The sequence below is a fragment of the Pseudoliparis swirei genome, unplaced genomic scaffold (genome assembly GCF_029220125.1).
Source record: "Pseudoliparis swirei isolate HS2019 ecotype Mariana Trench unplaced genomic scaffold, NWPU_hadal_v1 hadal_26, whole genome shotgun sequence".
Classification (NCBI taxonomy): Eukaryota; Metazoa; Chordata; class Actinopteri; order Perciformes; family Liparidae; genus Pseudoliparis; species Pseudoliparis swirei.
The window spans coordinates 206,170-228,826 of NW_026613262.1; the positions used below are offsets into that span (position 1 = coordinate 206,170).

At 37.6% G+C, this 22,657-nt stretch overlaps 2 long non-coding RNA genes across 2 annotated transcripts; both read left to right on the forward strand.

Moving 5' to 3' along the window:
• The first annotated feature begins 710 nt into the window (after positions 1 to 710).
• Positions 711 to 2,651, forward strand: LOC130191082 (uncharacterized). The gene is made up of 4 exons (XR_008831104.1): positions 711 to 1,186; positions 1,738 to 1,826; positions 2,027 to 2,161; positions 2,529 to 2,651. It is a non-coding gene; the product is annotated as an uncharacterized LOC130191082 (long non-coding RNA).
• Positions 2,652 to 3,134: 483 nt separating this feature from the next.
• Positions 3,135 to 5,723, forward strand: LOC130191080 (uncharacterized). The gene is made up of 7 exons (XR_008831100.1): positions 3,135 to 3,190; positions 3,307 to 3,400; positions 3,742 to 3,857; positions 3,971 to 4,190; positions 4,285 to 4,451; positions 4,767 to 4,894; positions 5,007 to 5,723. It is a non-coding gene; the product is annotated as an uncharacterized LOC130191080 (long non-coding RNA).
• Positions 5,724 to 22,657: the final 16,934 nt, after the last annotated feature.

Genomic DNA, 22,657 nt, shown 5'->3' on the forward strand with positions numbered 1-22,657 from the left:
TCCTTGTATCATTAGTGATTTGTTTCAAATATATAATACTTGATTAAACAAATTAGGTTTATGTAAAATGTCCCTTAACTTTATATGTAATAATACATAAGGTTTATGTATGAATTTGCATCAATTTAATTTAATCAAATCTCATAAGGATTATTCAATTTATTCAGACTGACTCAATGGGATAGAAAAGCATAATGTTTAATTATATGCTTTACATTGAACTTATGTAATGAAATTACATGGAAAATTTACATGTAATTGAAATACTTAAAGTCAAGGTTTTTGGATAATTATTTTTTTGAGTGTACTGGGTTCTTAGATAAAGCTCTCGCCCCCTGGTTGTCCTCATAGATCTTGACTGGTACATGCTGGTTACCACTATCTATTCCCTTCAGTAGTTGTACAAGGTACATACTCTCCTGAGTGCCATGTACTCTGCTTCGCAGGTGGATAATGCCACTGTTGGCTGTTTCCTCCTCTTCCACGATATAACTGGACCATTCTCAGTTCAGCTGAAACAGTATCCACTTGTGCTCCTCCGATCATCCTTATCGGCTGCCCAATCAGCATCACTATATCCCTCCAGCTGTCGTAAGCTTTCCTCACATTTCTGATCGTGTAGTTCTTGATCTATCGCCCTTTAAGTACCGCAGAATGTGTTTTGCTGTGGCCCAATGTTGTTGCTTTGGTTCTGCTACACAGGAAAAAGGGGAGAGTAATTTTTCCAGAGTTAACATTATTTTCCTCTGAAAGAGTCATTTTTATTCATTTCGGATTATAATTATTTCCGATGACCACAAGAATGGGAGTAAAAAAACAGAGTAAACCTTATTGGAGTAATATTAAGAACACGCCCACTAATGTTTGTTAAGTTTCGTTTCTGCCGCCATTTTCTAGTCCCGCAGTGCAAGGTGAGGTGAGTGGCAGTGAGACGGCGGTGAGCCAGGTAAGTCTGCAAAGTACTACATATCGAATTTAATAGGATAAAATGTCATCAGCATTTTTTGTTGGCTTATTTGAAAAGTAAAGCCGGTGAGTTACATGATAGCTGGCGAATTTGTGTGTTAGGGTCATTTTCTCACGTTGTTCGGTTAGTAAGCACATGTGTTTTACTCTAAATTTAATGGTGTACATTGACGTGACATCTTGTGTGTGTTTCAACTACTATTGGGCTAGCAAGCACGAGGTTAGCAAGCTATTGTGTGTTTCAACTGCTATTGGGCTAGCAAGCATGTGGTTGGCAAGCCTGTGTGGTTTTTGTTTAACCTGCTGTCCGGTTAGTAAGCATTTGGTGTTTTAATTCACCTGCTTCCCGGTTAGTAATGTCTGTTTTGTTAGACCTGCTATTTGGTTAACAAACACATGTTTTACTCTGAATTGAGTCCTGTACATTGACCGTTTTCGCTCTGCTGTTCGATGAGCAAGCTTGTGTGTTTTACTTCTATTTTGATTTGCAGTTTGGTTGGCAGGTATATACTTCTACTGACATTCCCTCATGGCCAGTGTGTTGGACTAGCATCATACAAACCTTATAGACATGTCATTTACGTAACTTGTTGCTGCTATAGAGTTGGCCATTATTTTGTTCACCCGATTTACTTAATCAGAGCAGCATAGATAACATGTGTACAATACAAATGGAATAAGTCAAGGTGGACAATGGATTATAAATGTTAATGAATGACTTTGTAAATAGATGTGCAAAATCTAATAAAATAACCTTTTCATGTCATGTAGGATGAATGCTGTTGGAGTGAAGTACAGAGATCAACAAAAATACCTCTATTTTGAGGGCCAAGTTACCTATGCATCGTTTTTGGAAAGTGGTGAGTGGAAAACCTAATGAATTTCAGTCTAACACACTAAACAAACTGAAGCGGTCGGTTTGGGGGGCATGGTGCAGATTTTAATGAACTATTACTAAGGAGAAGATATACCTTAACTGTTGAGGTTTATATTGCTTATTTTATTAAATTTCCCTTGTTCTGGAGTTCATATTAAATTTTTATTTTTTTAATGTTCACAGCTTCCAAGAAGTTCAGCATCCCAACCTTGGACTTAAGAGTCTTTGATGACACAGACTGAGGTTGATGAAGAAGTCTTTGATTTCCTCGTGAAAAAACAAAACCTAGGTGTGCTCGAGAAGGTCCAAATTCAGATGGTAAGTTTCTTAGTGTCATTAATTTTTCTTTTTTAATGAGCAGGGTAGAGTGGATAGTGAAAGGGAGAGAGATTGGGGGAATGATGATCAGTAGTCAGGAATTGATCATGATCACTGCATTGGGCATTGCCAACATGGACTTAACCACGTAGCCACTGAGCACACCAGTGTCATTCATTCTTTGAGTCTTGGCGAGCCTAACATGTTCTATTTAAGACGAGCAGATAAATCTGCCGGATTGTTAGTTTATTATAGTTCCAATAATCTTTGTTTGTGTGATATTTTTTTGGTAGTTACTTTAATACTTTTGGCAATTGTATGGTGTTAGTGTTAATCACACCAGCTGAATGTTTACATGGTTTGACAGATTGCCTGAGTTCCCCTGCAAGCAGCTCCTTTACCAGCTCCAGTGGGGATATTGATGGGGACTCTGATGACACTGTAATATTGCAGTGCAGTCCTGCCACAAGACGGAGAGCTGAAAACCTCTCTTGCCAAAGTAAGCAATGCTGATTGCACTACGCCTTCAAAAGTTTACATTTTAAACAATTAATCGATTTGTTGTTTGGTCAATAAAATGTCAGTTTCCCAAGCCGCAAGATGACGTCCTCAAATGTCTTGTCCACAAACTAAAGGGATATTGAGTCCATTGTCATAAAGGAACAAAGAAACCAGAAATATTAACATTTAAGAAGCTGAAATCTTCTTAAAAGCTTATTTTCTTTCAAAAAAACCTACTCAAACCAATTATTCGATTATCAAAATAGTTGATTATTTTTTGTTTGATTAATTGTTGCAGCTCTACATAGAAGTCTTGTGTGCTTGTAGATGAGGAGATTTATGTGTTTACATTGATCTGATTTTATAGTAGTGTAATTTTTTTTTTAATGTCACCTAGATGATTGAAGATGTTCTAAAGAACAAACCTGGAGAGAGGATCATCAATGAGTATGCTCGGACAAAAGTCTTAACAGGCAGGCGGAGCGACATGGTCAAGATATTGGTTGCACAAATAACAAGTGAACATGGGTATGCTGAAATATTATTTAATTCACAACTAATGTTTTGTATGCACCAAGTTTGCTGACGGTGTCATTTACACTCCAATATTTTCAACAGTGCTCATAGTTTGTGTGTATGTGTAGGACAAGTCCTTCAAGGCGTGTCAAAGAGGACCACGCAAAGGGGATCATCAACTTGTTCCCATACCTGGCTGATCCAAGGAGCAAGTTTGGTTATGTAAGTACAGAAAACAATTAGTCCTACCTATTTAGTCTTCACTTCTAAACTCAACAGTTTTCGAGCATGATGTACAGCTAGATTTAAAAAAAAATGTATATATTAACTGCTTGGCTATGGTTTGAGAAAAACTAAAGATGTTAACATTCATGCACGTCCACCATCTCTGCCGTTTTTCCTTAACTGATAATTTAAAACCCTTTTGAGTTTAGCAGTCAAGTCTTGAGCAAGTTCAGCTCAGCTGTTGCATTTTTTAGATTTAAGTGTTAAAATATTTTATCCTGCTTATTCAAACTTGTTCAAAATAACAATTCATTTCACTCTGAATAATACCTTTTTAGGAACATTTTTACAATGCAGAAGATGGGAGTGGGTATCTGGCTTGGAGATTGAAGTTTGTCCAAAAGGAAGCTTCTGATGGACAAAAGAAGGCCATGAGACTCAAGAACACAAATGGGTATGTGTTGTTGTTACCTGTAACCAAACTGCATACATGAGAATCATGGCAGAGTTCCCAAGTGTTGTTTATTAAATCCTAGGACACTGTCATATCCATATCCACTGTTACAGGGGGCCCATCAGCTGAAAGAGACTTGAGGGAGGACAATCCCCAATAACTGACAGCTTGTGTTCTGAGGCCATTGCACTGATGAAGCATACAGCTGATAAAGGAATTGTTATGACGAAGATGAAGCAGACCTTCAACTATCGTCAAAAGATCATTCATGATCCAGTGAAGTCCTCTGATGTCTTTCTGGCCTTCCCAAGATTCCTGGACATACAAGGATTAGTATGTTCAACTTACTTCATTGTAACTTGTATTTTAACTTGTTGACTTGTATTTAAGAAACATCATTAACAACATGATTTCATCTATTCTGCAGATTGAGCAAGATTTTACTTTGATTGATGATGCCATCTCTGCAAAGTTCCTGGAGAAGTGGCCCACAATTTACAAGCACAAAGTCCTTGAACAAAGCCGTGGTCTCACAGTCAGATGATCTGCAGTACCTCGTCCAGACTGCTGAATCCACAACAGAAGTCGAAAGTGGTGAGGCGAAATAAATGGATTATATTGTTATTGTTCTGTTTTGGTTGTGATAAGATTGAATGTTTTTAGGAAAAAAGCACTTGATGCAGCTGGATTAATCAGTTGGTCCAACAATGTAAGACAGGAAATAAAGGAGCTGGCTTACGTTCAGGAAGTAGTGGAGCTGTGCATGAAGCCTATTTATTGTAAATGGGAGCATTAGCAGTGCAACACTATTTGCGCTGACTTTTTTTTGGTACATAAAGTAGTGTTTAGATTTTTGTATTAAAATAATCCTGGAAGTGTTTGTTTTTAATTATTACTTTATTCTTTCAGGATGGGACAGTGACATGTCGTCCATTTTGATCCTTGTGCACCTGCTGCCGCCGTCACCTCAAGGCCGAAAGAGACCAGGAAAGCTCTCCGCCAGACAAGCCAGTGAGAATCTTGTGAAGTTCATCAAGGTAAGGCTGCCATACAGGAAACATCACGAGCTATATCACACCACATATCTTTTTGTCGTTTTCTTGGTGTTTAAAAAAAAGCTGTTTTCTCAAACTTTTTCTTCTGTCACAGACAGGGACCAGCATCCAGGGGCATCTCGATGGAATCGCAGGCAGCCTTCAACCATACCTGCTTGCTGTGGGAACTCAGAGGAATGTGATTCACAAGTACTTCATTGACAAACATGCAAGATCTTGTAAGTCATCTGGCTCTCTTGCTTGATTTGATGAGCTTTTCAAAGCTCACTTTGTCTTTGGCACTTAGTACAACCACGATCTCGTCAATGTGTACAACTTCCTTCAGTCAACCATTTATGAAATCGATATTGATACAACCAAGGTGAATCCTAGAGTTGCAGAGTTGAGGGCTCAGATGCTGCGTTGAGTAGATTTTTCTGATTTTTTTTTTCTGTGAGGGCTCCATTACAGAATTAAGGTATTCTGAAATGTTGTTTTTCATTTGTAAGAGCTCTCAGACAAATACTAATTTAGTTGTATGTGTTAAAATTCATTGTGACATGCCAGTTTTTCATAAGATCCACCATGCTGTTGTGAAGGATGAGACATTGTTTTTTGTTACTTTTGCACTACAAACGGTGTGTCTCATCGAGCATTTTAATGCATTTCAAGTTTTGTACACAACAGACGGACCTCATATTGTGTTTGTCAACGATCTTTTCTGTCACAAAGCATTCGATTTACAGGTGTCTTGCAGTCATAATGACTCCAGTTTTTATATTGTGCCATACTGTTTCCTGTGAACACTTAATAAAGTAAAGGTGTCACTTAAGGTATTGGGTTCTGATCTATTTTTTTCACCTTTTTAAAAACTTTGCCGTGTATAATGACTGAGTGTAAAAAGTTATATAGTGAGTAAAATTCTGTTCTATTCATAATAAAGTTAAACTCTTTTGAGTAACATTCACTTCATAATATATTCTATTTGGAGTAAAATGATGTACCATTTATAATTTTGATTTCTACTCTATACAGAGTAAAACTAGGGTAGAGTTGTTTTTATTTTATGCTAAATGGAGTGAATTATCAGGTAGAGTAAAATTCTTGCACTAAATAGAGTAAAACTAGGGTAGAGTTGTTTAAAAAAAATGCTAAATGGAGTGAATTATCATCAGGTAGAGTAAAATTCTTGCACTAAATAGAGTAAATTTAACTCTGAAAGTTTAACTCTGTCATAAGAGTAAATTTTACTCTATTTGGACTGGGACCAAATGTTGTATTTTTTAGAGTAAAATTGTATTCAATTTGAGTACATTTTACTCAGCCAATTTTACTGTGTACAAAGTCTATTTTATCCATTTCTTGCTCACATATATATTTGAAAAGTTCCCATTTTTCCCTATTAAACACCCACTTCCCTCTCACCTCTCCCTGTTCCTGACTCCTTTGTAATGCTATTTGACACTTTATTGTAAAATGATCACTGCCCACAGATGTTTCCTCTTCTCCCTCCCACTCGCATATCCCTGCTAAACTCCCAGATACAATGGTGAAGTCTAGCGCCGACATGTTCCCTGTGTGCACATCGAGTCCCTCTGCCATCGTTTAAACAAACCAAATTGTGTTCCTCTAGTAACTCTTCCATTACCTCCCCATTGAGATCTGTTCTTGCTCCACCCCATAATGTACTATGTGCATTAAAATCTCCACATCCCACCACCTTGTTGCCACCTATCCTTTCAATTTGTGCCAATCTATTCACCTCTAATTTTTTACAGGGATTATAAAAATGTACAACGATGACCTCTCCTTCCCTTGCCCAGATCTCCACAGTTACATCTTGGAGCTCGGTCCCTATCTTCACCTCTAAATGTGACATCTTCACTCATAAATGTGGCACATCCTCCTCCCTGACCACCCTCCCTATCACACCGAACACACGCATATCCAGCTAGTCTGAAGTCCACATTTGGTTTGAACCATGTTTCCTGTATGCATATGACATCTGGCTTACTAGGAATATCCCCAACATATTTTTTGAATTCTTGTCCATTTGCCAACAAACTCCGAGCATTCCATTGTAGAATGAACATGATGATTAATCCTGTGAGCATGATTCTTTGGTTAACTGCCCCTGTTTCCTAAGCTCTTCCTGTACCGCCATCCCAGTTATTCCGTGAATATTTAAGTATCTTGCTGCACTTTTTACTATTATTTCAATTTTCTCAGATCTCCCTTTTGCCTGGAATGTGCAGTTCACCACTTCTGCCATGAAAAACACAAAGTTCTCCTTATTTACTGCCATTATATTCTCATCTCCCCTTTGACTCTGAGCCGATAGTTGTTCACTTGGCTGTTGAGTTCCTTCCTGACTACATCTCCCCCCCCCTCTCCCCCCCTCTTTCCCTCTGAGCCCTCTTTGCTGCTTCTGCATACGATATATTCATTTTCACTCCCACTGCCTTCTTTCTCACTTCACACCACCAGAGGCCACACTGTGTGCACCTCCGCAATTTGCACATTTGATCTGTCCCAGCCTCACATTTCCCGTAGTCATGTTCCCCTCCACATTTCCACATCTTTGCCCTGCGCTTTGTCTCTCAGGTTGCCTTCTGCTTTCTCCGCCCTGCGACACAAACACAGTCAGAGTCCAAACTATCAACGTTTTATTAAAAACAAAGAGACAGTTGAAGCACACAAGTCCACTTAGAAGACAAACTAAAGCTACAAAACTAAAAGAGCTGCAGATAAGAGGCGGAGCCACCCTGAAGAGGAGAGCTGCTGCTGCGTCACATTCAGGAAACGAGAGTTAACTTCAGAGTCAGAAACACTGCAGTCGAGACGAGTCTCTGCTTTTCTCTCAGAGACGATTCAAAGTGACGTCTTCAGGTTTTTCTCAACAACTCAACAGTCTCTTCCAAACACTGGTGAGTACATCTGATCATATTCACACCTGTGATCACCAGGATTAACACAACACTTTAGCTTTACTCGGGCAGGAAGTTCCTCTTATCACTTCATACCTGATGAATTATTAACAATATAACTATGGCTGTCTGTCCACAGTCCCACGACACAGAAACTCACTTTAACTGCTGTAAACTGTCTCAGGAGGACTTTAGAAACTAGTAACTGAATCTGTGGTTTTCAGTTTAGTCTCTCACTGACTTTCCTGCTTTTGTTACTGTTCATTGATCACTTCCTCTATTTCCTCTAGTAGTTTCACAATAAGAGTTTAAAGCTTTTATTGTGAAGCAGCTGGAGGAAATGTGATGTGTTAGTCATCAGTAAGCAGAGCTTTGTTGTCAGAGCTGCTCTTTAACTCACTTTGTATGGAGGACATAAAATGACTTAAGTATACATAAATAAATATAGGAATAAATAAATACATGCTTAAATAAATGTAGAAATAAATAAATAGAGGAATAAATAAATAATGCTTAAATAAATGTATAAATAAATAAATGAATACAGGAATGAATAAATATAAGTTATAACTCAACAGGACATCATTAAATAAATATATTTCTACATTTCTGTATTGCTTCATTTATTTATCTCTATTTATGTGTCCACACGTATTTCTTCATTTATTTATGTGTGACATTTACGTGTCCGTATATTCAAATGAGCTGGGCGGTCCGAACCTCTGTCTAAAGCATGATTGGTCACAGGAGTGTGATGCACCTGGTTACTTTCCCCAAGTTTTTGGGCCGTCACCTTAAAAGGCCCGCCCGGTCAAATTTTGCATGGTTTATTTTGGTTCTCGCCACGGGGGGGAGCATTTTTCTTTTTACCAAAAAGTTACGGGACCAATCAAAATGTTACCCCCAAAAAAAATGTGGAAAATTTTTTTTTCAAAAATTTAGGCTATAATGTAAAAAGGGTAAAATTTCGATAGCCAAAAACACAAAAATTCTAGAAAAGAATTCCCGTTTACGATGCTTAGAATTAAACCGGGGTGAAACATATTAAAAGGCCCCAAAACTTAAATTTTTCTATTAAATTGGTTTTCTCCTCCTTTTTCCAAAAAATCAAGGGGACCCCAGTTGTACACTCTGCATAAGGAAGCCTGAGCCCACTTAAGCTAAGCCTTGTAGAGTAAAATTATCTTCCCTCAAAAATGAAAAATGTTAATTTTTATTCAAATCAGCTCTTTAACAGGATAAAAAAATGGTAAAAGAAAAATTTAAAGCCTGAAACCCCAACAAATTTTTGCAGATGAAACCAAATTCCCATAATTACTATTGGGAAATTTAAAAAACCTGCCAAATTTTCATCCGGAAACTTAAATAGTTCTATTGAATGTTTTTTTTTTCCTTTCACCAATTAATCCCCATTTTGCGATCGTTTCAAAAAAGTCTGCCCCGCCCCAAGTTGGACGCATGGAAAAGGGAAAAAACCAAATTAAGCCCCAAAACGCAAATTTTAAAGTTCACCCAAGTACAACCAATGGTAAGAGCCCCCGAGGACGGAATAACCTTTTTGGGAAAAGCAGGCCTTATTTCCCACCAGTTTCCCGGACATTTTTGGTCCTTTTTGGGAAGAATGGAATTCAAAAAGGTCTGGGGAAAAACGGCCCCCGCACTTAAATTTTTGCCCCGGGGGGCCCACCGGGGGGGAAAAAAAATTTTGGGCAACGTTTTGCTGAAAAAGTCCCCCCGTACTTTATAATACTGTTTAGCTCCTTTCAGTATTCACAAAACCCCAACAATTCACCTGGGGGGTCCCCCCTGACTCCCCGATAGTCAAACTGGCCCCCTTTTTGGGTACCCTTTTCCGGGAAAGTCTTCACCTGAGAGTTTATTTAAACACGCCATTTTTAAACTTGGAACAATGAGTCAGTGAAAAATCCTTTTTCCCTCTTCCTTTAAGGATTTTGTTTTTTCATGAGGTCCCCGAAAGATCTGGGGCCGCTTTTTGTGGGGCAAGATTAGGCAACTGGGATTTTGTTCTTCAACCCTTTTAAGATCTCGGAAGCGGGGCACAGAACAGTGAACCTCCAAAGTCCTTCTTTGGGTAAACCCCCGTACAAAAGCCTTTTTCCTGAAAAAAATCCCCCCCATTTGAAAGTAAAGCTTTCCAAAAATTTTTGCCCCCTCAAACCCGCTTTTTAAAAAAGAGGGTTAAAATTGAAAGGGCCTTTTTGCTTTTTTTGGTCACTTCGGTTGGGGCTCGACCCAGCCCCACCTTAAAAAAAGTGTTTTTCAAAGGAAAGATTTGGGGCTGTGGTGACGGGCGCGAGATTTAGCAGGGTTTTAACCCCGCCCACTGATCCCCCAACCCAAAGAGGTCAAACCGCGCCCAATTTTTTTTCAGATTACAAGGGGCCAAGGGCTAACAAACCCTGGCCAACATTTTTTGCTTATTTCATTCCAAAAACATGGAAACTTTTTTTATTTCCGGGGGCCCGACTTTAAAATCTTTCGGTTTACCACCATCAAAGCCAGAAATTTTCCCAATTTAGGTTCACAGGTCACTTTCTTCTTGGGAAAAGATTGCAATGAGGGAATGAATCCTAACCCTTTTAATGTTATTTTAGGAAAAGTTTGAAGCATGAATGGTTTTGTTCCTGTTTTTTTGGGGAAAAAAAAGAATAAATCAACCTTCTGCCCAGGGGAAAAAGAATTTGAACTTAACCCCAGTCAAATCAAGTTTTTTTAAAAAAAACTTTTTCTCTTTGTCCCCCAAAACCCTTTATACTCTTTTGCCCCGGAACCCCGAACACATTTAAAATTTCCAACACCCCGGGCCCCGGCCTACGGGGCCAATCATGAGGACCTCAAATCTCCGTTCCTTTTGGTGAATTCCGCCAAGTTTAGCTTAAAACTAAATTTGGCGAAAACATTTAAATTATTTCTCCCTATTTTAAAGTCGACAATATTGTGTTAACCAATGCCTCATTCTTCGTCTTGGACTTGTTTTAACATGATTTACCCCGAAAAATTTACCTTTGAATGGAAAAAAGTTGAAAAAAATGACCCGTTTACAAACTATTTATTCTTCCTTTTTTTTTTTAACCAAAGTTTTGTTTTTTATTTTTTATAAAACAAATTCCAAATTTCTTTTTGGTGTTTCAAAAGGGATTTAGGCCACGACTTTGATTTTTTTGAAAAAAAGTAAAATAAAAACTTTTTTTTCAAAAAATAAATTAAACTCTTTTGAAAAGAAGCTTTTTCTTTAAGGGAATTGGGAAACTTTTGCTGCTAAAACTTTTGTTGTTTAGTGTTCACTGTCCGTCACCACCCTTCCAATTTAAAAAAACAAGATTCTGGAATAAAAACCGAAATGTGCCACGGAAAAAATTTTCCAAGCCCAGCGCCCCCCCATCTAATTTTTTACAGAAGCGATCCAGAAAACCCGCGAGAGTCGACAACAAAAGGCCGACCGGAAATTCTTGGCCGATGGGAACCAAAGAAGGCCCAATCCGCCCGGTGGTCTTTCCTACTGGAGACCCCCTGACCTCAGCATTCAGCCAAAGAACACTGATGGGCCCCGTCCTGGAAAACTGGTCTCAGTCCCGGGGCTTTTAGGACCCCCAGACGGGTCTTTCTGCCTTTTTGGGCCCAAATCCCAATTTTTTCCCCTGAAACAAAATTAAAGGAAAAAACTCAGGAAACTAAAATCGGGTGTGAAGAGATGAAGATTAGGAGGTAACCAACGTAAGTAGTGAGGAAGAGCAGACCAGAAAAAGAATGTTGGTTTATGGTCTGGGGGTTTGGGGCAAGGCCTACTAATAAAAACGGGAAAAAACATAAACGCCTGGAAAATGGGCAGGGTCCTACTATGAAGAGGGGAACTTAAAAATCCCTCAAACCCCCAACCCCCTTAAGTTATCCCCAAATAATAAAAAACTGGGCTCGGGAGGTTTCCCCCAAACTAATTAAACTTGTTAGCGGAGGAGACCCAAAACCCCCGGGGGCTTTTTAAAAAGTTTGGGGGGCGGTTTGAAAAGGTGAAGAGCCAGAAATTTCAGAGGACCTTTATCCCCCCATAACCCCATCCCGTCTGATACGGGGCAAGTTTGGAAAAACTTTGTAAAAATCTTAAACAACCCAAAACCCTTATTTTTTGTAAACAAAGAAGTTTTCCCTTTGAGATTTTTGGGGCGTTAAAAAATTGAAATTTAAACCAGGTTTTAAACAGGGGAAAACTCACACAAAATCCTAAATTATGGAAATAGAAAATGGGAAAAAATTTATGATCCTGTTGTTTCTTTTAATCTTCCTGAATTTTTTATATAATCTTTTTTATGCCTGATTATTATTTTTTTTTTTCTTCAAAGTCCTCCCCTTCTTTGGCTTATCTGTGGTTAAAAGGGGTTTATCTACTTTTCCGTTAGAAATTGTTATAAAATAAAAATTGGTTTTTTAAAAATAAATTAAACTTTTTGAATAAATTTCTCTTTCCTTTTTAAGGTGTAACTTTTTAAACCCTTCCCAAATCAGTTCGGTTTCCCCCGGAGTGGCCCCCTGACCAAGTCAAAACCCAAAAAAGCCAAAATTCTAAAATGGATAATAATTTGGAAAAAAAAACCGGCCCGTTCCCCAAAAAGGTTTTCTTTTCCCTTTTTGGTGTTCAAATTCAAACCCGTTTTAAAAAAGGTTTAATTCCAAATCCCTCAGAAACAGCGACTAAGAACAAAGTCCCCAAATTCTTAGCTGCCCGGAAAAAAATAAGGCCCCTGAAGGGGGCCCCCCGGGCCGGTTTCTGGCCTCCCTTTCTTGGGCTTCCTGGGCCCCCTTTCATATTTTTAAAGAGACCCTAAACAGGGCTGGAAACTTAAACAGGGTGCTTTGGTTAAAATTGGGGTTTCAGGGGAAAAGAAAAGGTTTTTGATGTTTTGCATGGTTTCCCAAAAGGAAAGGTTTTTCCCTGAAACAGATGGGAAGGTCCGAAAAAGGGGTAAACCCTTTCAGGGAGTTTTCCAAAAGGCCCCGAAAGATTCAGGGGTCAACAAACCCCCCAGGCTTTGTAGGAAAGCAGCCCCGGAAAGCAGAAAATTTTAAAAAGGCCCAAAAAGGTCTGAAAGGGCCGGGGGGAAGGGAAACTCAGGGAAATTTTTACGAAGGGGAGAACGGGGGACCCAAGAAAAACAGGCTTTGGGGGTTTTTTGGCGGAGTCTTTCTTTTAAAGGGGGTAAAAATCCCGAAGACAAATAAACCCCAAGAGTGAGTTTAAAAAAAAAACAACCCACCAAAAACCCGGTTGGGGGGTTTCCCCATTTGGGGTTTTTGAGGAACTTTCCCAAATGGGACCATGTTTTCCCCAGTTGGTGCTTAGGTTCGGGGATTTTTTAAAATACAAATGATGAAAAACACCAAAATGGTGTTCCACGAATTTTTACCCCTTTGGTTTACAGGCGAAATTTGGGGTGAAAGGGGTTCCCCGAATTTGAGTGGTTGACTTTAGAAAAGCCCTATAACTCTGCCGTTTTTCCCCTTTGGGGGAAGTTTTGACCAAAAATGAATCGGACCCTATTATCTGGCCGACATTTGTTTTGGCCCCGGATCCCCCCTGCTTTTAAAACTTTCCCCAAAATGGGGAACTTGATGAAAAACGAAGAGTCCCAAACAAACTAAATACCCCAACCCCAAATTTTAAAAAAACAAAAATTCTGTAAACCCCTACTTTTTTTTTCCCTAAGTAAGCAAAAGGGGGTAAAAAATTTTAATTTTTTGACCCCTTTTTGGGTTTCGGCAAATTTTGGCAAGACGGGCTCTGATTTTCCAAAGAATAACCCCCTGGGCCTTTCAAGAGAAAAAAGGAGTCCCGCAAAAAAATTTTGGAAAAAAAAATTGGCCGTTTTTAAAAATTTTTGGGTCCCAAAACCTAAATTTCGAAAAAAACCCCTTTTTAATTTTTTAATAAATTTAAATAAAAATTTTGGCCCACCCTTTTTTTTTTAAAAATTTTTATCATAAAAATTTGGAAAACCCAAAATTTGGGGTATTGGCCCAAAAAAACCCCAAAATTTTCCCCCGTCCATTTAAAAAGGAAAATTTTTTCAAAAGTTTTAAAAAAACCCCAAAAAAGTGGGGGAATTTAAAAAATTTTTTCCGGGCCAAAGGCCATTTTTTCCTGGGGGGTTTTTTAAAAAAAAACCCTTTGGGTTTTTCCCTTTTGGGTTCGGGCGAAGAAAACCAATTTTTTAAAATTAAATTTTAAAAAAAAAACCTTTGGTTCCCGAAAAAGGCCCCCCGGGCCGGGTTTTTGCAAAACCCCAAAGGGTTTTTTCCCCAAATTTTTTAAACCCCGGGCCCCCTTTTTTGCCCGACAAAAACCCAAATTTAAAAATAAATTTTTATTCTGGGGCCAAATTTTATTCTAAACCCCCTTTTTTTTTGGAAGCGTTTTGGGGGGCCCCCCCCGAAAAGTTTTTTTAAAAGGGGTTTTTGTTTAAATTTTTAAGGCACGTTTTTTTGGGGCCCCCCGGGAAACTTACCTCGGAAAAAACCCCCCAAAGGGGCCAAGGGGGCCCATCCCAAAGGGGCCGTGAACCTTAGGTGGGTTAAAATCTTTAACCCCCGGGCCAAACCCTAAACCTTTCCCCCTTTCCCCGTTAATTCGGGGCCCCGGGCCCTAACCAAACGGTTTTTTAAAAAATTTAAAAACCCAAATTGTCCCCCAAAAAATAAAATAAATTTTCTTCTTTTTTTGGGTTTGGGACCGGCCCTTTTATTTTTGGGGGAAAAATTTTTTTTTGGGCGGGTGGAAGGGTTAAAATTATTGCCCCGTTTTCCCCTTTCGAAAATTTCTTACCCCCAAAAACCCTTATTTGCTCGGTTAACCCGGGGGAGGAATTCCCCCCCCCAAAAATTTTCCCCCCGATGGGGAAAAAAGCGTTAAAAAATTTTAAAGGGTACCCCCTAAAAAAAGAAAAAATTGGTGAAAAAACCTCGAAAGGGGCGGGGAATCCCAAAATTTCCCAGGGGTGAAAAATTTAGGGAACTTGGAAAAGGTTTAAAAGGGCCCCCCCTTTCCTTTTTAAATTTTCCCCTTTGTTTATTTTACCCCCATCCCAAAGATTTTTTTTCGGTTTAAAACCCCAAATTTTAAAACCAAACCCCCCGGACTTTGGGGGTTCCCGAAAACGGCCCAAAATCCCTTTTGGGGGCCCCCCCTAAACCCCCCGTCTTTAACCCTAAATTAACTTTAAAATTGTTAAAACCCAAAAAGGGGAACCGGGGGAAAAACCGGCCCCCCCAAAAGCTTTAAAATTTTTACCAATAAAAAATACTTTTTGGGGAACCCCCCAAAACCCCCCAAAAACCCCTTTCCAAACCCCTGAGGGATTTTTTGGGGCCCCCTTTACCCCGGGGGGGTTTACCCCCCATCCCCCCCAAGGGGGGTTTTGTTTTTCCGCACCCCCTGGGGGGGGGTTTTTTCCCCCTTAAAACCCCCCCAAGACCGGGGGGGGGCCCCCCAAAATAAACCCCCGAACCCCCCGGTTGGTTTTTTTCTTTTCTTTTGGGGGGGGAAAAAAGCCCCGGGGCAAAGGGGGGGCCCATTTTTCTTCCCAAAATTTTTCCCTGGTTTTCCCCTTTTTAAAGTCCTTTGTTTTGGCCCCATCCTTTTCCCAATTTTCTTTAGGATTGTTTCCCCCCCCTATTTTCCCTTTTCCTATTTCCCGGGACAAAAATTTTTTTTTGGGGAAAAGGGGTTTAAAATTTCGGGGGTATTTTCCCTTTGTCAAAATTTCCCCAAAAACCCTTTTTTTGGGGGGTTTTATATCCCCAAACCCAAAACCCCCCCCCAAAAATTTTAAAACTACCCACCAGTTTTCCTTGGGGTTTTCGGGGGGCCATTCCCCCAAAATTTTCCCCAAAGCCCTTTTTAAAAAAACAAAAGGGTTCGACCTAAAAAATTCTAAACCCAAAAATAAAAATGAATTTTTAAAAAAAATTTTTAAAAAATTTTCTAAACCTTGAAAAATAATTTTTTAAATTTTTTAAATATTTGGGAAAAAAAAAAAACCTTTGGGGTTTTAAAAAATTTTTTCGGAAATATTTTTAAAATTTAGAAAAAAATTTTTAAAAATTTTCGTTTAAAGTTTTAACAAAAAACCAAAAAAGGTTTTTTAAAGGTTTTATAGTTATTTTTTTTTACCAAATTTTTCCTTTCTTTAGCATTGTTTTAAAAAATTGGGGGCCAACTTGGGGGTGAAAATTTTTTTTGGGGCGGGGGGGAAAAATTTTCCAAAAAAATTTTTTGGGGGAAAACTTAAAAGGGCCCAAAGCTTTTCCCCAAAAAGCCCCGCGCCGAAAATTTAGAAAAATTTAAATTTTTTAAAAAATTTTTTCCCCAAAAAAAAAAAAACCTTTAAAATTTGGGGGAGTTCAATACAGAAAAAACCCCATTTTAATTTTAATAAATGCTAATCATATTAGGGGAGTTTTTTTTTTTGGGGGGTTTTAGGGAAATAATAAAGGTTTCCAAATTTTAAAAAAAATTTAGAAAATTTGGGTTTTTAAAAAGGGGGAAAACGGCCTTTTAAAATTGGGGATTTAAAAAAATTTTAAATTTCCCTAAAAAAAACCCGACGGGGTTTTTAAACCCTTTTGGAAAAATTCCCCTTTTTAAATTGCCCCTTTTTTTTTGGGGGGGTTTTTTTTAATTCCTCCCAAAAAAAACCCCTTTTTTTTTTTAAAAAGGTTTCCAAAAAGGGGGGAAAAAGTCGGCCAAAAAAACCCCCTTTCTTTAAAACCCCCAAAAAAACGGAAAATTCCCCCCGAAAAATTTTTTTAATTTTAGCCACATTTCCCTTATTTTGAACGGGGGCTTTTTTTCAAAATTTTGCCAACTTTACCCCCCTTTTTTTTATGCAGGAATTTGGGGAAACCCCGGGTTTTACCCTCCCACCCCAAAATAGGGGAAAAAAGAAAAAAAAACCCCCCGGGGGTTTCCCCCAGGGCCCCAGAAAAAAAAGCATTTTTGGGTTTTTTCAAAACCTTTTAAAACCCAAATTTTTTTTTTCCCCGAGGTTTTTTTCCCCCCCCAGAACCCTTTTCCCCCCGGGGCCCAAAGGGGAAAACCCCGGGGAAAAAGGATGAAAAAACCCCTTCCCTTTTAAATGAACCCTTTTTCAAAAGTTTTAAATTTTTGGGCCCCCAAAATTTTTTAAAACCCGGGGGGCAAAACCCCCTTTTTTGAGCCCCTTTAAGGATGGCCCCCCTTTCCCCTTTGGGGGGAAACCCCCGCCCCCACCTTACTCTTCATTTTTCATGGCCCGGGATGGGGGGGGAAAAGGGAAAGGGGAAAATTTTTTCAAATTTTTGTTTGTTTTTTAACCCCCCCAGGAAAATGGGTCGAAAATTTCCAAAACCCCAAAAAATTTTTGGGGGTTTGGTTTCCCCCCCAAAGGGGGGTTCCCGGGGCCCTTTTTTCCAGGGAAAAATTTAAACCAATTTGCCCCCCTTAGGTGCCCTTTAAATGGGTTTTTCCCCTCGGAAAACTTTGGGAAAGGGGGCCCAAGAAACGGGGATCGGAAAACCGGGGTTTTTAAATTTGGGGTTTGGGAATTTCCCCGGAAAATTGGGGGGCAAATTTTACCCCCCAAAAACCTTGGGGTTTAAAAAATTTTTTAAAATTTTTTAAACTTAAGGTTTTGGGCCTTATTTACAAAAAACCTTTTTAAACCCCAACCCCCAAAAACCCAAGGCCTTTTTAAAAGGGTATAAAAACCTTTTCCCCAAAAACCCCCAAAAATTAATTCCCCCACCCCGGGGGAAAAAAAAAGGGGGGGAAAAAACCCTCAAAAAAAAGTTTCCCCCCCTTTTTTAAGGGGGCGGGAATTCCCCGTTTTGGCTTTTAAAAAAAAAGGGTTTTGGGAAAATTTGGGGTTAACATTTCCCGGTAAGGGGAAAAAACCTCCAAACCCAAGAAACAAAAAAAGGATTCCCCAAAAAATTTTTTGGGGAAAAAACCCCTAGTCGGGATTTGTAAAAAGGGGGGGGGAAAAATTTCCCCGTAAAAAGGGCCCCCCCGGGGGGCCCTTTTCCCCGGGATTTTTTTGGCCCGTTTGCCGGAAACTTTTTATTCCTTTTGGGGTCCAAAATTTCCCCCAAAAAACCCTTTGGGACGGGGAAAGGGTTTTTTTTAAAAAATTCCCCAATTTTTTTAAAAAGGGTTGAAAAACTCGGGGAAATTTTAAAAAATTTTTAAATTTGCCCCAAAAAGGGCAAAAGTGGAAACCCCCCTTTCTGAAATCCTTTAAAGAGCAATTTAAACATTGATTGATTCGATCTTGTTTTAAAATTGGGCTCTTCCAATTTGAAAACCAATGTCCCGCACCGCAGGCTTTAAAAGGCAAAAGACCTTTAAAAATTTTGGGGAAGAAAATTAAACAATTTATTCAAAAAAGCTGCGGAATGTTCTCCAATGGGCTTAATTTTAAAAAATGTATTTTATTAAACGCTGTGGGAGTCCTGAAAATATATGGGTTTAAATGATTGTATGGAGGCTTTGTAAAAACCCTTTGGAAAAATTCCCAAAATTTATAATGGTTACCGAAAAGGTTTATTTTCCCCCATTTTCCCCCCTTTTTTTTGTAAGGGATTTGAACATGGGGGGAAACAGGGCTTGCAATGTCGCACCATCGGCATGTATTTCCGTCGATTTGTTAACCGTATCTAGGCGGTTGAGGTCTTTTTTAAAATGGGTACACTTTCATTTGATGGGGATTTGGGGAAAAATGCTGGCTGGTGCTTTTTTTTTTAATTTTCCCAATAGGTTTAAAAGGTAAACGAAATTTGTTTATGGGGTTTTTTTTTCCCAGGGGAATTTTATCCAGTAATTCATTGGTTTTTCCCCGGGGAAAAGTATTTTTAAAACCCTTTTTCTCTCAAAGGGGAAATGAATTTCCAACGTTCGCCCGGGAAGGGGGAACTGAAATATAGGCGGACCATCTTAAAACGACTGGGTTTAAACTTTTAACCATCTGGGGTTAATTTGTTCTCGACCCCTGAAATTGAACAAATGGGGGATTCCACCCAATTTTCCCAACGGGTCATTCGTGAAAGCGGGACTTAAAAACTGTTCATTTACCCCATGAGAAAATTCATCAAGTTGGGTCTTGGGGCCCTCTAAAATTCACATTCCCCTTAATTGTTAAAACCCTTTTCGGTTAATTTTGAGATTTAACGGGGTTAAGGTGCTTCCTAAGTTCTGAATTTCGGAGTTTGGGTGGGAAAGGACTTGCAGTTGTGGAAAAACGTCTTTAAAACCCTTTTTGGTTGGGAAAAGGGTTAAATTTGGAATTCCTTGGCTTCCAGACCCGGTATTAGAAAATCGGCCTTGAAGATAATTTAAAAATTGGGAACTCTTGTATTAGTATTGGGGAATTTTAAACCTTATTTTGTGGCCTTTTTAGGAAAACCACAGCAGTTATGGGGAATACCATGCAAAAATTTTTAAACCCAAGGAAAACCCCAAGTTGAAAGAAATTTTTCCATTGAAACCGTTAACCCAAAGTCATTCCATTTTCCTTTATTTTTTATCCTAGGTTCAATTTTTTTGGGAAATTTGGACAAAATGGTTGAGATTTTGAAATTTAGAGCCCTCCAATTTAAAAAAACCAATAATTTTTTTACCATTTTTTCAATCATTTTATCATTACATTCAAAATTTTCTTTTTTTTAAACAATCTAAAAATAGAATTTCACTTAAATTTATTTTAGAAAATATAATTAATTTTGAAAATATTACTTTTCCGTATCAAGATAAATCTTATGATCAAAAAAACAAAAAAGGTAATCAAATACCATTTAAATTTGCCTAGGACCCAAATAGTCAATAATAAGATCTTTTAACACAATTCTTGGATAAAAGAACATTTTTTAACCATTCTTAAAATCCCAATGGCAAAAACAGACACCCAAATGAAAACCCTATTCCTTTTAAAAACCATCAACAGTTTAACGTAGTATTTTAACTTTACCTACAACTTTTTTCAAAATCAAAACACTTTAAAAATTTAAAATTTTTTTTTTTTTTAAATCACACCAAGAAACATTTAACACCAAATTAAACCTAAATTCGGCCCAAAAAAACACCGACCTTCATCAAAAAAAAAATTTATCTCTCCATTTTTTAAATCTTTTAATCTCACCATCTTTTAAACGAACACTTTTTAAAAACTGATTACTTTTTTATCATAATTTTCCAATATTAAAAATTAAATAATTTTTAGTTAAATAAAATCAATTTCATATTAAGTATTATAAATTTATTCACAGAATTTTAAACCATTTTTTTTTTAAAAAACCTGTCTAATTTTTCAAAAAAATTTTTCGAAAATTGAATGATCCCTTTAACATTGTTTCTTATTATATTGTTTTCAAAATATTATAAAAAAAATTCCTTTTTAATTCAAAAACCCAAATTTATAAAAAAAATTTTTTTTTTTTAAATTCCTTTTCAGAAAAAAAACACCCCTTCATTTTTCTTTATTTAAATTTTATTAAATAAATATTCAACCCTTTAAATTTCCCCTTCCCTTCTCAACTTTACAACTTCTACAAACCTCTTAAGCTTTAAAATTTTAATTAAAACCCAATTCTTTTTATAATTCAAATTTAACCAAACTTTCATTATCTAAACACTCAAAATAAAAAAATTTCATTGGAAACACTTACCCCACCTTAAAAACCTAACAAATTGTTTATTTTTTAAAAAATTTTAAATTTAAATTAAAATAACCATTTTATCCATAATTTCTTTCAATTGAAACATTTAAACCTTTAATTTCCCAAACCCGCCCTTTCATCACACTTCATAAAAACCTTTTTCTTTAAATAAAGAAACTAAAATTACATCTTTGATTTTATTCCTTAACTTTTTTGTTACATTTATTTTTAAAAATTCTTTTTGTTAAACATTTCCTTTTTATTTTTCTTTAAAATTCTCTTTAAGACTGAAGAATAGAATCCAAATTCAGCATTTAAATTTATTTCTAAAAATGTTTCTGTTAATTTAAAAAATTTTCAAAAAATATTAAAGACACTTAAATTTAGCACGAAAAACTGGTTTCAACCCCCTGCGGTTTCGGGCTTTCCAATAAGTTTTTCGGGCCTCTTTAAATTCATAAAGATTTGTTTCCCAGAATTTGACTTCATTCAAACTAACCTTCCTTGGGTTGGCATTTCCGTTGAGGATTCCTTAAATTTATTTTCCCAAAATTTTTACCACTAATATAAATATTTAAAAAACCCCCCTTTTAAAAACTTTACTCCCGGTTCCTTCTTTTTTATCTAGCCCTTGTTTTTTCAGTCCCGTTTCTTCTTTCTTTAAACCCTTTTTCCCAACCTTGTTAAAATAAAATTTTTCCAAAAAAAATTGTTTTATTACAAAAAAAAAACCCCCGAAAAAAACCACACCCTGCTTAAAGTTTGTTTCCCTTTTTTGTGTTCACCATTTTCCCCCAAAAAAATTCTAAAACTCCTTTTTTAAAACCTTCTTAAACCTTTTCCCCAACTAAATTATTTTATCACCCGTTTTTCCTGTTTTTTTTAAATTTCCTTCCCTTTAAACCCCCCTTCTTTTCCCAATGACTATCCCTGTTCGGCTTTTTTCCAAGGAAAAAAACCCAAAAAATTTTCCTTTTTTCCAAAAAAAAAACCCCTTTCCCTTTTTTAAAAAAACTAATCCTCTTTTTTTTTAAATTTTCGGGTTAAAATTTCGCCCTTCCTTTTTTAAGTAATGGGGAAAAAAATCCCCTGTGATTTGTTAAATTTTTCAACGGTTTTTTTAAATTTGTTTTTTTTTAAAGGGTTTTTATTATTTTTTGCCATGCCCCCTTTTTAGTGGGGGGTTTTCAAAAGCTGAGGTGGGGGGGCCCCCTGAAAAGGGGGCCCTTTCTTAAACCCCCGGAAAATTTTTTCCCAAAAAATAAAAGCCCTTCTTTTCTTCTTTAAAATAAAATTTTTAAATCAAAATCTTTCCCATGGTGAGACTTTGTTTTTAAACCTTTCCCGGTTAAAAACCATTCTTTGGGGCTTCTTTTTCCCCTGATAATTAAACAATTAACACTTCTGCCAAGTGCACAAAATAAAGGGGGAAAACCGGGAGGATAAAAAATTTTTTGGGCTAGTCTCTCTGACTTTCCTGTTTGACTGTTCATTGATCATTCCCACTCAGACACAAACAGAAGGAGGAAGTGGTGTGATTGATCATGCAGAGCTGTTGGTGAGCTTCTCACTGTAGAGAAAACCATGACAAGTAAATAATAGGGAAAAGAATCAGAAGTTTGCAGACGTGACTTTTGGATCCTGAAACAGCTCATAAACCCATCCTGTCTGATCGGAAACAAGTGAAATTTTGCTCCAGGTAAAGAAGCCTGCAATCCACAGAGGTTCTTCAAGGTGCCCGGCTGTTAAGGAACACAGAGTTCTCTTCAGAAAAACTTTATTACGAGGTTCAAGTTAAACAAAAGACTGAATGGATTTAGGAGTGACCAGAGAGTCCCAACAGGAAGGGGACTCATCAAACGAAATCCGAAGTGGGTTACTGGACTTTTTTGAAAATAAATGAGTACAGATCTTGAGGGGGTCCTTCAGTTCTTCTCCTAGTCGGGGTAAAAGGGTTTGGGGGGGGACTAATCGGGCCCCTTATGACGAAGTTTCCCATCTAACTGTGCCCCTTTAAAGGAGAAACTCTTTTTTGTCCTTGTTATTTTGATGGTATAAACCTCCCTCTGATCATCTCTCCGGGGAGAAACTAATCTTCATTTTCAAAAAAACCCAATGTTTTTTTCTTTCATCTTTTTAT